Source organism: Phyllostomus hastatus, unplaced genomic scaffold, assembly GCF_019186645.2.
Source record: "Phyllostomus hastatus isolate PE091 unplaced genomic scaffold, TTU_PhHast_1.1 phas_contig_1, whole genome shotgun sequence".
Classification (NCBI taxonomy): Eukaryota; Metazoa; Chordata; class Mammalia; order Chiroptera; family Phyllostomidae; genus Phyllostomus; species Phyllostomus hastatus.
Genome location: NW_025333498.1, coordinates 36,552,800 through 36,565,649, shown reverse-complemented (window position 1 = coordinate 36,565,649; position 12,850 = coordinate 36,552,800).

Sequence of the window (12,850 nt, the reverse complement as noted above, 5' to 3'; positions counted from 1 at the left end):
TCACTGCCAGCACAAGAGTCCCAAAGGCTCTCTTCTTTGTCTTGGTGCTCATGTGTTGAAGAGAAGGTGCATCACTGAGCCAACATACAGAATACAGCTGCACTAGGGAGCTACCTGGACCCATAACAAAATTTACGTGAATGAAAAATAAAACCAAAGTTTTAATCCACTGATTTTTTTTTCCCAACAATATTATCTAGCATACTCTGACCAACAACTGGGTTGGCCAAAAAGTTTGTTTGTTTTTTTTCCCATAAGATGGCTCCAATACTGCTTAATCAGCTTTAACTTCACTCAAAACAATTTTGTTAGATTGTGTTGTTACAGCTGTCATGTCAGCGCGCATTTTAAAAAAATCAAAACTGGTGAATTTTTGTGTAGCCGTTTTTAAATTGAAGATGGAAGAAAATAAGCAACATTTGTGGCATATTATGCTTTGTTATTTCAAGAACCGTAAAAGCACAACTGAAACACACACAAAAAAAGATTTGTGCAGTGTACGGAGAAGGTGCTGTGACTGATCAAACAAGTCAAAAGTGCTTTGAGAAGTTTCATGCTGTAGATTTCCCTCTGTTGAGAGCCCTCAAATTGAGACATTGAGAATAATCAATGTTATACCACACAGGAGATAGCCAACCTACTCAAAATATCCAAATCAATAAAGTTATTGGAGAAAATGAAATATGTGTCTTTTATTTTACAGAAAAAACCATATGGACTTTTGGTCAACACTAGCATCACACTACAATGAAAGAACACCATAAAAATATTTGCACATAACATATCTGATAAGGTATTTGTATCCAGAATGTGCAAATGACTCTTACAATTCAAAAATAAGACAATACAATTTTAAAATGGACAAAAATTGAATAGACATTTAATCAAAGAAGATACATTAATGGATAACATACTCATGACAACATTCTCAATATCATTAGTAATTAAAGAAATGTAAATTAAAGCCACTCCACATTAAAATAACTGTAATAAAAAGATAACAAAAGTTGTCAAGAATATGGAGAAATGAGAACTCTCATATGTGGTGCAAAAGTAAAATGTTACAGTCACCTTTTAAACATTTCAGCAGTTTCTTAAAAGATTAAGGATAAATTGACTATATGACCAAGAAATTCACTCTTAGATACCTAACCAAGAGAAATGAAAACACATCCCAACAAGGACTTACATGCAAACACTCATAACATTATATTATACATAATAGGCAAGAAGTGGAAATAACCCAAATGGCCATCAATTGCTTAAAGGATAAACCTAATGCAGTATATGTACATGGTATATACAATGTAACACTATTAAGCAATAAAAAGAAGTGAAATAGTGATAGATGCTACAACAAGGATGAAGTTCAAAACATCATGTTACATGAAAGACTCAAAGGCCATATATTGTACAATGCCACTTAACCAGAAAAGTCAAGTATATGAAGAAAGAAAGAAGAAAAGTGGTGGCTTGGGCTGCAGGTGGGAACAAAGATGAACTCTAAGTGAACACGACGAGCACCATTGTCCAGGTGGGATCCTTCCTAGGGAATAATGAGAGGGCTAGTATTAGTAGGGAATGCAGGTCGACACATCTGTGCCCTTGAACCATATACAGAGCAACCCTTCACCTTGTCTGTGCCAGCTCTTCCAACTTGCATATGCCGACAGGGACATGCTACCTTGAAATGTGATAACTTGGCATATTGAGTATTTAAAACAAAAGGAATATGAGAAATGGCATGTGCAAGAAGAACTGTCTGTACTTTCCTGAAACAAGTCATAAAACCCTCCTGTGAGAGGTGCCCTCCCTTTTCCCAGAGGGAAGGAGGATCTTTATTTCCAACGACCAAGGGACACAGAGAGCAACCTGAACGAACAGGCCTGGCTAAGTTTCGCCTAGTTCACTACACTTTGATACCCTGTCCTACCAGTTTTCACTTCCTATGACTACACTCTTCACCATCCCTGGCATAAAACCACTCAGGTTTAACCACTTATTTGGGTTTTCATTTCATTAGGAAGGCTCTGATGTCATATAAAATTTATCTTAAATAAGTTTGTATGCTTTTCTCTTGTTAATCTCTTTTTGTCAGTTTAATTTCCAGATCCAGCCACGGACTCTAGAGCAGTTGAGGAAAACTTCTTCCTCCCCTAGAGTGCCCAACTATCCTTGAGAGAGCATGACTCCAAATGTAGCCAGAATAATTCTAGCAGCTTATCACTGAAACTGCATTTAAAAGAAAAAACATTTTAATCCCTGACAGCCCCAGCCATAAGGCCTCCTATCTCACTGTAGTTGTCTCTGTCTCACAGCTTAAGTAAAATCAAATTGGTTAACATTTCCCTGAATGTTTTACACTTGTGATACCAAAAACCAAAACCCATTACCTGTATCTTGATGATAATTTATTTTCATAAATTGTGGCATACATTGTGAAGATTTCTAAAACTAGGATAAAAAGAATAAATTTTAAAGGAGTAGTACCCAATGCTGAAAGGGAGAAATGACATAGCCCTCTACTGTATGTACTCTTTTTTTTATTTATTTATTTTTAGAGAGGGAAGGGAGGGAGATAGAGAGAGAAACATCAATGTGCAGTTGCTGGGGGTCATGGCCTGCAACCCAGGCATTTACCCTGACTGGGAATCGAACCTGTGACACTTTGGTTCACAGCCCATGCTCAGTCCACTGAGCTACACCAGCCAGGTTACTGTATGTACTCTTAATAAAAATGCAGACCAATTTCTACCTTTCTAGAAAGCAATTGCAGCCACAGGTATTAAGATCCTTAAAAGAACTGATATCCTTTAACCTGTCAGCTTAGCTGAAATAAGGTCAGAGCTGCAAATAAAGCTGTGTACATTAAGATAACACAAGGGTCTATGAATATCATAGCACATATAATGTGAAAAAATCAGAAATAACCTTAATGGCCAACAATAGGGAAATAATAACATAGGGTATGATCACAAGATGAAATGTGATATGATTGGAGGAAAAAAGATTGGAAGAAAAGACATAAAAATGCTTTACCATTATCTCTGAGGGGAGGTTTTTGGTGATTTTTATTGTCTTCATTATACTTTGTATATTTTTCAAGAATAAGTATCTTTTCTTTTTTAATACCAACTGGATATCATAATGTTATTCACTCTACAGTTTTGGCTTTCTGCCTTACAAGCATATTGTAGGATTGAACATCCAAGCTCCTTTATTGCTGACCAAAGTCATACACTTAGTTCTGGTTGAGTTATGAATGGAAAGGACATTTCTGGACCAAGAATTTCATTGCCAGTTCAAAACCCTTGAAAGTTTGTTCCCTGCAGCCTGGTGTCACGACCAAGATGGTGCTACAGTAAGCCTGGCCCCTGAGTGTCTACCATGAGCGTTTTTTGTTGCCTATCGTGGACATGCAGCCTGAGCAAGGAGTAAACTTTGGTTGTTTGGCATCTCAGAAACTTAGAGATAATTTGTCACATTAGCATCACATGGTCTATCTGTAGCATCCAGCAAACTTGAGAACAAATATCAGAGACTTTCAGGGTATCAAAGATGTTACTTTATTGGCCAAGATTAACCTGCGCAGGGGCGAACTCTTAAAGTGTCCAGCGACACAGTGCCCACAAGGAGCTGCAAACGAGAGCTGCGCCGAGCGCTTACAACTACATTCTTATATATGGGCAGGCAAGCAAGCGTTATACAGAAGCAGACATGGCAGTTAGTAATTCTCTTACAAAGACCACGCGCGGGAATTTCAAACCAAGCATTCTTTCATAAGGCAGGAAGGCAGGATGTTTGTTCATTAACCTAGTAATCTCCTGGCTCTAGCTAGCTAGTTTTCTATTTTCTCATTAAAAACTGCAAAGCACTGCTTATCTAGCCTACCCAGGGGAGAGCGTCTGCTAGACACAGGATGTTTGCTTTAACTGTACTTTGTCTCTTTTATCATTTCTTTTTAGCTACAATGTGGTTCTTGTCTATTAAGGTTAAATTTAGTTCTTAATTTCCTTGTTCCCAACACTATCCTGATTGACACATAAATTGGTATTCTGAGTAGGAGTATTTTAATAGCCAAAAGATAGGAATGGGGATTGGAGATAATCCACTATACAATGTAAAATACTGCATGGCTTTGGCTTAAGAACCAATTAGGAGGTAACCAGAAAATAATTACCAGAGATTACAGAGAGTAATCCACATTATATATTGGAAAACACTTGGTAAAACTCACACATGATAGCTTGGAAGGCAGATAATGTACCTAATTAGCTTGTGAGGTTTGGGGTTTTTTTTGAAAGATGTGTGAACAACAAAATTAGTAGTGTTACCAAACTAAATGGGTTTGTTTGCCTACACACATCAAAGCCTACTAAAAAGGCAACAGCAGTTTGCAGCAAAGAAGGTAAAGGTTTATTTAAGGAAATGTAACCAGAAAAGACACCCGTGTTCAGACTGCCTGACACTACCAAATCCAATAAGCAATGACAGCGATTGAATCTTTTATGGGTGTTTTATTCAGATGGCCGGCAATCGGAGAAGATGGAGGGTTCATACCTTAACAAACCAGCTTTCCTTCTCTTTCCTGGCCAGATCTTTTATAAGGGGGGTGGGGGAGGACAAGCAAGGTGAGGTAAGGGCTTTTTCAGGGAGGATTAGGTGAGCGAAGCTGCAGCCTTCCTGTTCTCAGCAGTTAGCTGGTCCCAAGGGGCAGGGTGGTCACACAAAAGGTCTGGATGCCTCCAACATGTCCCCAGGCGGTAATCTCTAGCCAGTGCCCCAGGAGGTTGGCTGCTTTTCCTGGGAGCCAGGATGGGCCTTATCTGTAGTTTCTGAAACAAAAGCTTAACATACACATTACTTGCTAGATTTACAGCTTTTTACCTTAAGCTAAAATTTTCCAAGTCTTGAGTCCCCTATCAGAAATAATGCAAAGCCCAGAGACACAGGTGAGCTTGCCTAAGACCTGGCTCCTCAATGGCCTCTAAGTGATCCATTATAAAAGGGAAAAAATCATGAGTCATGGTGACTAAGGAAGTTGGGGCTGTGGGCTCTGCTCATTGGTCAGGACCAGCTTAGGGAATAGCTGGCCATTGTGTTATGTGGCAGTGAGGAATGAGCAGCCAGAGGGAAAACAAAGGCAGGGCCCTCACAATCTAACAAAGAACTCAATACAGGAAACTGGAAGCAAAGGAAGATATGTCTCACCCGTTGACCCAGCAGCCCTGAGCCTTGTCTGATAAGATTGTTACAGAACAAACAAGGGGAGGCCTGGGACGATATACTATTATTGAAAGAAGGCCCCGGTCCCTTATGTCCGCAGCCCTAGGAAAGACGTCTCTCAATGCCAGAGATTCGTGAAAAGGAAAGGAAATGTTTATTTAATGCTATACAGACTTCAAGTAGTGACCTAATGTCTTTATCAAAAATCCTAAAGTCCCTAAAAACACCCACAAACACACAGTCCTTCCTTCCTTCCCCCTTTGCCCAGTCCAGAGTACCATATCTCAGGAAAGGAAATAGAAGTCCATGGCTCAGGCAGTCCTCTGGTTATTCCCAGTTAGTCCTTCATCTCGACTGGGAGACCTCCCTGGGTTCTTGGCACCCTCAGCTGAGTCGCCGGGATCTCTGCTAAAACCAGGTGGTGGTTCCCCTTCTAAAGCTGTGGGGGTCCCCACTCTGTCCAGGCTGCGTGGTTCTCCCTCTCAGGGATGCGGGAGTCTCCACTCTGCTAAAGACGCGTGGCTCTCTCTCTCTCAGGGCTGTGGGAAGGGAGAGTCCCCACTCTGTCCAGGCCACGTGGTTCTCCTCCAATAGCTGCCATGTCTGGGTTTAAATCCCCCGCGCCAATCTTCTTCTGCAGCCCCATTTCCGACTCCTCCTACACTTGGGCACATTTGCCCTCAATCTGCTGTCTTCTCCAGCTTTTCTGGTCGCCATCGTGGGTCTGGGCAGGTGTCACCCCATGTCATGGAGCCAATCTTCTCCCAGCTCCCACGCAGGCGCTGTAAGTCAGGGGACCTGCCTCCCAGGTCCCATCTTGCGGGGGAGGTCCCTTTCCATCCCCCTGGCCTTGAGCATGGCCATAGCTATTTAGCATATCTAAGTGACCAGCCAAAGGCTATAGGTATGCTAAATGACCATGCCATGGATTAGCTGCAAAGCTGCCCTGCATGTTCTTGCTCTGTGTGCCCCTTCTCCCAACTCACACCTGTGGGGGAAGGGGTGAAGACATCTTAAAATCTCCTGGACACCTTGAGTTCTAGACCCCATTTCAAATGCCTATTTGGGGTCCCCCCTCTTGACTGCACCCTGTAACAAGATTACCAGGCATTTTGAACAACACAAGCAAAACTATAATAGTGCAGGAAGGGGCTGAGCCCTTGAAAGTCTGCATGTATCATCTCCACCAGCTTGGGAAAGGAAAACCTTGAGACTGTGTATTATCCCAAGGCTTGGAAGGGGGAAGGGGAGGAGGGTCCACAGTGCCCAAAGAAAAAGCCCATAAAGTAACTTAGATTAACTGCCTGCCTCCTGTCACATATACAAAATGAACAAATGAAGTCTGGAGCAAGGTAGGGATTCAGGCACAAGCTAACAGACCCTCACACATACCCATGTTTAGGTAGTCATATCTCCCTGGGGAAAGCTGGCACTGTTATAGGGTGCAGCCAAGAGGGGGGACCCCAAATGGGCATTTGAAATGAGGTCCAGAACTCAAGGTGTCCAGGAGATTTTTGGATGTCTTCACCGCCCCCTCCCCGCCCCCAGGTGTGGGTTGGGGGAAGGGACAAATGGAGCAGGGCCATTGAGAGCTGTTTTGCATAGCAACAGCCTTGGAGCTACCCTCTAGCTTGATCATTTAACATATCTATAACCTTTGACTGGTTATATAGATATGTTAAATAGCTGTGGCCATGCTCTGAGCCAGGGGAATGGAAGTAAGTTCCCCACCAAGATGTAACTGGGGGGCAGCTCCCCCACATTACATGCGGCTGTGGCAGTGCAAGGAGGACCACAACCATTGAGGAGGGAGAACCACGCGGCTTCGGCAGAGTGGAGACTCTCACAGCCCTGCAAGAGAGAATCACCATGTGGATTTAGCAGAGAATCACCACTCAGCTTTGGCAGAGTGGCAACCCCGCACCACTCCCCCGCCCCCGCAGCTTTGTGGGGAGAAGCACGTGGTTTTGGCTGGGTGGGGACTCCCATGGCCCTGGGAGAGAGGACCATGTGCCTTCGCCAGAGTGGGGACCCCCGCAGCTTTAGAAGGGGGAACCACCACCTGGTTTTAGCAGAGATCCCGGCAACACAGCTGAGGGTGCCAGGAACCCAGGGAGGTCTCCCAGTCAAAACGGAGTATTAACTGGGAATAACCAGAGCCATGGACTTCTATTTCCTTTCCTGAGATACGGTACTCTGAACTGGCCAAAGGGGGAAGGAAGGACTGTGTGTGTTTGTGGGTGGTTTAAGGGGCTTTGGGATTTTGATGAAGACATTAGGTCACTACTTTAAGATTGTATAGCATTAAATAAACATTTCCTTTCCTTTTCACGAATCTCAGGCATTGAGAGACATCTTTCCTATAGACAGCAGACATAACGGACCTGGGGGTTTCTTTCAGTAATAGTATATCTTCCCAGGCCCCCCTTGTTTGTTCTGTAACAACACCACTTTTACTCATCAATCAATATGTGAACTTCTTCACTCTTATCCCAATATATAAGTTCTTAGAACAAAGGACTCACTCTCTTGGCTTTCTTGCCACAAGGCAGGGAGCAGTTTCCATGGCCACTCAGCCTCTCACCGCTCTGGCCACCAGGCCTGTCGCCACCCAGGTGCTATCCACCTGGCCTCTGGACACTCCATTCTTTCTACCCTTCCTTTTGCTCTCCCAGTAGAGCTCAGCACTAATAAACTTCGCCTGCATGCTAATAGGATTGCTGATCTATAATTCTTTACTGCGTGAACAAGAAGAACCTGGTTTCTTCCATAACAATTGTTATCAGGTCCAGATTTCAGTCTTGATAGAGTTCTTTCTGATTTCATGAGGCTGTGGTCAGTGAGGTTCTTTGCTTTCATGGGCCTGGGGCTGAAACACAACTGAGGTCAAGATGTTATTTTTAGTTTGAAACTGTCCTGAGGCTTTATTCTAAGATAGCTTGATATTGACTGGAACCTGATGTCCTAAGTAAGGACTTAATGATTAAGGGAGTGGATGAGCAATATGTGCAAAGGGGAAAGGATCTGGCTGAAATGATGTGAGTGAGTCATAGTGCTATGTAGGCTGGACAACTAGCTTGAAGGAGGGAAAAAGTCATATTAAACAACTTAAGTTCCTGTTAGGTTATAGTAGCATGTGTCTGCTATTATTGGGAGCACTTGACAAGGTATTTAAGAAAGAAATGAGTTTATAATTGGCCATTTTGAAAGCAGAAATGAAAGGAAACGAAGTCCAGAAATAGGAGAACTCATAATGGTGAAGAAACATTTTTCATTTTCAAATGATAAAATTGAGAAGACCCTTAATAACAGAGGCTGCCTTCTGGCAAGGATCAGATCAAGGTTCAAATCTCTGAATGGATTAAGATACCTCAAAACAAACAAAAAAAAATACAATTAAGCTGTGCAATTTGACAAACTGGCTCAGGAAAAAGGAACTAAAACTGGCTAGATAGACTCAAAATACCCACAATTTAGTGAAAAGAGGGAGAGAAGAATGGGGCCAAGATAACAGAATTATAGTAACTTTAAAAAGTAAGTCCAGGCCCTAACCATTGTGGCTCAGTTGGTTGGAGCATCATCCTGTTAACCAAAGGCTGAAGGTACGATCCCAATCCCAGTCCGGGCACATACCTAGGTTGTCCTAACCTATTCCTGGTTAGGGGTATGTATGTGAGGTGACCATTGATGTTTCTTTCTCACACTGATGTCTCTCTCTCTGTCTCTCTCTCTCTCCCCTTCATCTTTCTCCAAAAAAACAATGGAAAAATGTCCTTGAGTATTAAAAAAAAAATTAAAGGTGAATCCAGAAAAAAACTTTGGGTATGGCTGTTAGCACACATAAGTTGACCAGAATAAAAGAGATAAGTAGCTTATCCTGGCCGGATAGTTCAGTTGGTTAGAGAATTGTCCCAACATGCCTAGGTTGCAGGTTCAATCCCTGGTCAAGGCACGCACAAGAATCAACCAATGGACTTCTGGTAAACATGGTTTGCCTTCTCACACAACCACATCAAAATTACATCTAAACTATAGAACAACCATCACTCAGAACCATCAGAGATCAAGGTGATGGAAATCTGACAACTACGGTGTAAAGAAACCCCATCCATCCAGATTGGTAGGAGTGACGGAGACATGGAATGGAGACACAGGAACACAGAGACATGGAACAGGCTGGTCCCACACCCATGTGTGGTGGACAAAAATTCTGGAGGGATATCTCAGGAGTGAGGGGTCCTAGCCCTACACATAGGCCCCCAGCCCAGGGTTCCAGTGCCAGGAAGATAAGTCCCTATAACTTCTGGCTGCAAAAACCAGTGGACATTGATCAGTGGAAGAAAGTTCTGGATTTCCAAGCAGTTTCTCTTAAAGAACCTGTACATGAACTTACTCAGACTCACTCCCTCTGAGCTCTAGCACCAGGATAACAGCTTGAAAGGCACCAGTGGATAGAGGGAGAAACTGAAGTTTCTGGCATTGGGACAAGAGCTGGGGGACAGCTTTTTCCCAGACAGAATGGCCAGCAAAACCATTGTTTCTTTTCTGAACCCTCCCCCAACAGAGTCACAGAGCTTGCAGGTGGGTACCGTATCTCAGGCTCCATCAATCCGGCTAACACTGTTTGCCCTGCCCTGATGATTCTGACGCTCTGCCCCACCCAATATATGGGTCCACCCAAGCTGTTAACAGTGGCTTTCCCACATGAATGGCTTGTCAGAACTTCCCGGGGGGTGGGGGTGGGGGGGGGCGGAACTAAAGGACTTCATCATCACCAAATCATTATTATATGAAATGTTAAACGGACTTATTTCAAAAAAGATCAAAACTATAAGCAATAAAATGGCAGTAAATACATATCTATCAATAATTGAGTCTAGAAAACAAACTAAGCACATAAGAACAGACACAGTATCATAGATACGGAGAGGGTTTTGATGGCTGCCAGATGGTAGAGGAGTTCGGAAGAATGGGTGAAGAGGTGAGGGGATTAAAAAGCACACATTGGTAGTCACAGAATAGCCATGGGGTTGTAAAGTACAGTATAGGAATCTGAGTAGCCAAACAGCTTATTCACATGACCCATGAACCTGAACATGAACAAAGGGTGGGGATTGCCTGAGGGGCTGGGGGGTGCTGGGTGGAGGGTGATAAAGGGAAAAACTGGGACAACTATAATAGCATAATCAATAAAATATAATTTAAAAAAGAAGCAACCAATGACTGCATCAATAAGTGGAACAAATCAATGTTTCTCCCTCCTTTCTTCTCTCTCTAAAATAAATAAATAAATTCTTAAAATTACAAAAAGCATAGATAATGTAACAGGGTGCAGCCAGAGGCCCCCAAGTGAAGGATTTGAAATGGGGTCCAGAACTCAAGGTGTCCAAGAAATATAAAAATATAGGATATCCCCACTCCCACAAGTCTGGACTGAGGGAAGGGACACATGGAGCAGGACCACTGAGTTATTTTGCATATCATCAGTTGGGCAGCTTCATACCTGATATGCAAAAATGGTTGTTTTACATATCTATAACAGCTGGCTAGCTTCCTGGATATGTTAAGTGGCTATAACATGTTTTGAGCCAGGGAGATTGGTGTGACTTTAACCCCTGCTGTAACTGGAGGCAGCTCCCCTTTACAGTGCTTGTGTGAGATCCTGGAGATGGTTCGCTTCATACCAGAGGGCCACACCTGCGTGGACTTCTATGGCAGACCAGAAAGTCTGAAAAAGTATGGGAGTGCTGGCAGGTGTGGACAGTTTGGGAGGAATGGGAAATGGAGTTACAGAGGAAGATTTGCACCAGGATTTAACCCCAGGCATGGCAGCCATGCACGGGGCTAACCACTCGGTTTTGGGGGCAGAAAGGGGGCTCTATTAACCACACAGCTTAAGAAGCAGGAAAACAAGATGTAGCAGCCATGCAGAGCTCTCTCTTAGCAGTTTGGAAGAATACTGGAGAGACACTGCGGGAAGGAAAGGGGTGAAAGGACTCTTGCTGGTGGGCCAGGAGAAGGTGCCACCTGGGTTTGGACTAAGAACTGGAGACTCCAGCAACACAGCTGATGGTGCTGGAAACCGTGAGAGGCCTGCCATGGATTACTGCGAAGAACCTGGACCTAGCCAAGCCACGGACTTCTATTTTTCCCTCAGATACAGTACCTCTGACTGGCCTGACTGGGCACAGCGGGAAGGAAGGAATGTGTGTGTTTTAACGGACTTTGGGATTTTAACAAAGACATTGAGTCATTACTCAAAGTCTGTATAACTTTTGAATAAATAGTTCCTTTCTTTTTCACCAAATTCTGGCATTGAGAGCCATAATTCCAATTTCCTGGTGGTGGGCAAAGAATCCACAGTGACAGAGGGACCCCGTAACTCCCTAGTCCATTCTATAACAATAAGAAGCCTATTTGTTTGAATTGTGCCAGCTAACTATCCACCAGGCAGAATAAAGAGACTATGCAAAACTTCCAAAACTTTGGTCACAAACATTGATCATAGGAAGTATAATGAGTGAGTACTCAGTGGAAGCTTTTCGACCTCCAAGATGGATATATTCTGAATGTCCATTCTAGGTATGTCCAAGCAGAGCAATGGGAAAAGAACTGTCCAGGAGCTATGAGAACAATGAGCAAGAGAACTTCCAGCAAGTAGAAGCACAGCCTAATCAAAATTCCACATCCGGCAGGTATGGATTCCATGTCCACTCAATGAAATTTCAGAATGACCTTGACTCAGTAACTGCTATGTGTCCCATTCTGACCCTTTCCAGATGTGACACGGTCTATCGCAGTTATTTTGTTACAGTTCCACCACTGTATATTGGAGGATCTCTGGATAAAGGAGAACATTCAGACCTGAAACAGAAACTACCACATATCACCTAGAGTTCATGCATTTTGAGCATGCTGCCATTTGGCAGGGGTGGAATATTTTGTTTTCCTCCCTTGGGGATGGGGTGAGTGTGAGTGTATTTTGTATATGAAGAAGAGTGATCCAAATACTGCAGACCAGGACAGGACAGGCTGCTCTCTTCGTTATTCTAGCTCAACTATCTCTGGTTCTCCTCATTTTTACAAGGTATTGGTGAGGCCATGTGATTACTTCTGGCAAATGATATGTGAGAGGAAATGACACAGGTCATTTCTGAGTCACAACATTTAATTGCTGGTGCAAGATTCTCCAGATGTCATTTTTCCTCCATGATTCTGGAAGAATGTTCTGAGATGGGGCCTTGAGTGATTAGGCCAAACAGAGTCTCCTACCAACCTGTGCTGGACATTCAACATGAATGAGAATCAGACTTGTTTTGTTAGGTCACAGAGATGTGGAAGGTGGTTTGCCGTCACAGCATAACCTAGCCCGCTTTCACTGATAAATCCACAAACAGCAAGGACTGTAATTCCACAGATCTGTCCTGATTTACATATTAACAATAGCTTTCCACACATTTAGTAGAGCGATTTCATCCTGGACACAAAATTTGTTTTCCAAACTTAAAATATAGCATATTAAACAGTTAATACAGTATCTTTCAGTAAATTCTGAAAGACTCAACTTTCCTCCTCTAAAATCTTTAAAACTCTAGAAATAAGCGGGAGAGCTGACACTTGATTT